The sequence below is a fragment of the Brienomyrus brachyistius genome, unplaced genomic scaffold (genome assembly GCF_023856365.1).
Source record: "Brienomyrus brachyistius isolate T26 unplaced genomic scaffold, BBRACH_0.4 scaffold27, whole genome shotgun sequence".
In the NCBI taxonomy this organism is placed as follows: domain Eukaryota; kingdom Metazoa; phylum Chordata; class Actinopteri; order Osteoglossiformes; family Mormyridae; genus Brienomyrus; species Brienomyrus brachyistius.
In genome coordinates, this window is record NW_026042306.1 from 3787375 (window position 1) to 3790550 (window position 3176).

At 47.9% G+C, this 3176-nt stretch overlaps 1 long non-coding RNA gene across 1 annotated transcript; it reads left to right on the forward strand.

Moving 5' to 3' along the window:
* Window positions 1-1620: 1620 nt before the first annotated feature.
* Window positions 1621-3176, forward strand: LOC125720934 (uncharacterized). The gene is made up of 3 exons (XR_007385617.1): window positions 1621-2388; window positions 2575-2806; window positions 3008-3176. It is a non-coding gene; the product is annotated as an uncharacterized LOC125720934 (long non-coding RNA).

Here is a 3176-nt window from a genome sequence, read left to right on the forward strand (position 1 = left end):
GGCGAAATCCTGCCCCAGTTGCACTGCGAGCTTTTCCCCCTCCGGAGGGCCATGTGGGGCCGGTTCTCCCATCACCCTCCAATACAGTCCCTGGAGGGTGAAGTACCTGTCAGCGAGGGCCGCGGGCGAAACGGGCGTGGCCCCTTTAAGAGGGCGGGGAACCCGCGGGATGGCGTCCCTCACTGCTCTGGCCCCCCCATTGGCCAGCCCCTCGGGCCGGTTATCGCTCCGCTTGGGGGGCGATAGCTGTTCCGCAGGGAGGGGCTCTGGGTCCGGGAAGACGAAGGGCTCGTCCTCTTCATCCTCGCTCGGAGCCCAGAGCCTCGCCAGGGAGCAGGGTCCCAGACCGTACGGTCCCAGGTCGGGACCCAGGACGAGCTCCTCCTCCTGAGGGAGCCAGGGGCTGGAGAGCGAGCAGGCGCCCAGACTGATCGGCTCTTCTGGGAGCTTCTTCCTCCTTCTCCGCTTCTTCTTTGGGTCTGTCATTCTGTCACGATCGGGTACGGGTGAAGCGGCGATCGTGCGGGCAAGCAGGCAAGCAGGAAGCAGGAAGCAGGAAGCAGGAATACGGGGCAAACGGGAGTTTAATACGAGGACAGGGACCGGGAAACAGCTCACGCTTACGAACATCAGACATTAATGACAGACAAAGCAAACTGGGGAGACCAGGACTTAAATACACAGAACAAGGCAGCAGGAAACAAGACACGACTGGGCAGGATCAGGAAATCACACGTGGGTAATTAGGGGGCGTGGCACACACGAGGAGCGGACGAGCCGGGCATGACACATATTAAACTTGATGATTAATTTTGATACATTTTTGGTTTCACTTTCATAACTCTTGTGTGTATTCTTTCATACATAATTGATTTGATCATTTTTACCCAACAGAAAAACTACAAACTCATAGCTGCAAGACAGTCTGAATTAGAGGTTCTCTCCCAAGAAGAACCTAACCTCAGCCCAGTGGAGACTGCTTCAGAGGCACTTGAGGAGGAGATTAAAAGACTGCGGGACCAGCAGAGTGTTGGATCTTCCGCAGCCAGTAAAGAACTTGAGACCCAAGTCAAGGCTTTAAATGGGTTACCTAGCATCTAAGGTAGAGCTATTCTCAGCCTTCTTCGTAAATATGTTTTGAAACACGCTGCCTCTGGTCTGAGCATCATAACTGAGTAACTCAAGCAAGGGTTTCTTAGCTGACACAGATCTGCAAGTGGGATATTTAGGTTGGGAAATCAAATTACTTTGTACCTTATGATTACTTGTGCTTCCAAGTCCCAGGTTTCCAATGGATAGCATGATATATTTGTTGCAATTACAATGACTCTGCTGTTTTTCTCATAATGTGAGGTACCCTGAATACCTGGACATGCGTCCATTTATGTTTTGGTCCCACGGAGAACCCAAGATCTAACCATCTGTATACCGTGCTGGTTCACTTGGGATTCAGCTGTCACACTGGACATTACTACTGCTACATCAAGGTTCGTCTTGTGGGCTCCTTTCATTCCATTGCCTTGAGATGCTTTAGTACGAACTCAGCATATGGTTGAAACAAATATGCTGGTTTGTTCCAGGCCAGGAGTGTCCAGTGGTATTTGATGACTGACACTTCAGTCACTGTCAGAAACATCAAAATGGTAGTGTCATTCCCGGCTCGTATGATCCTCGTGTGCGCCATGCCCCCTGATTATCCATGTGTGCTTCCCCGATCTAGCCCAACTGTGTCTGATTATTTTTGCCCAGTCTTGTTTATTTCAGTCCATGTCTTGCCCTGGTTTCTTGTCCGTCATTGGTGTTAGTGAGTCTTAGTGCTGTTCCATCATGCCCTGCCTGCACCTTAATAAATCCCCAGTTTTTCCCCGACTTGCGGTTCCTTGCCTGCTTCCTGCTCGCTTGCATGCCCGTGCGCTCACCCGCTCACCCAGCGACTCTGACAGGTAGACTATGGTGATACTAGACAATATTAAGTGCCATTATATATATTCTGTAATATAATTATCACAATTGCTGGTGAGACTCTTTTTTCCTTTCAAATATAATCACACCTCAAGACACACTGGTACTTCTTAACTGTTACTATTCTGTAGATGTTCTGATTCAAGTATTATCAGTTCACCATACCCAGTTGTGCTCTATATCTGGTTGTTACGCGTACTTTATAATTAAGGGGGATCTGAGGCCCCGTTCAGAGGAGAGACACGGACGGGTGCACTGTACTCAGGATGGCGACCATGATGGAGCCAGACACTCGCACCCTGACCACAGCAAAAACATCCACATGAAACTACCTGAGTGAGACCAGCACTCCGAGGAGCGTCTCGCCAAGAGACACAAAGCATCCAAGACAAAGAAGAATGTCAAGGACATGTAACGTGACCACTGGTAAGTTTTCTGTGACACAGAGCTAGCTTGAAGCATTAAGAGATTTTTCGGTTCATTCCTTCATCTGTCATGATACACTTTGGTGGGATTATGGCTTAATTCTTTGTTTTTGAGCATCTGTTTATTCTGAAGAATAGCAAACACTATACAGTTTACTATATCGTTAATGTGTCCTTACCCTTTTAGAGACCAGGATACATCTGAGAGGAACTCCAGCAGCAGCCTCGAGGGATTCAACAAGACGAAGCGATACGACATGAACTCCCCATGCGGAAGCCACTCCAGCCTGAGCGATAAGGAGCACCATGGCAGCGACTACAACGAAGAAAACTGCAAGCACTGGCACCATGAGAGAGAGCAACCAGCACTGAGAACAGCCAATACAGCCACAGCGGACCACAGCTCCACATCCACGCAGGTGATTGGGCTGGTGAGAGTGGTGAGAAGCCAGGTAGCTCATCACAGTCCAGTGAACAGCTTCGACAGGTGAAATAGGTAGCATATGTTGATGACGGTACCCTAGGTATTTGTATTTCTAAAATATACAGGTTATACAGTGACACATGTCTCTGCACATTTTCAATATGGATATTGATATTCTCCATTTGTCTTTTTTTAGGACGTGGACTTTCTTCAAAAGAAGTGAATTTCAGACTGGAAAGTGATGCTTTAATCATATAAATCAAAGAAGAAGGCTTAACATCTTAGCTGCTGTTTATACACTCGGTACTTTGTCATTTTTTATTGTGTACTCTTAATAAATTGGACCCTGTATTCATTTTCTAAAA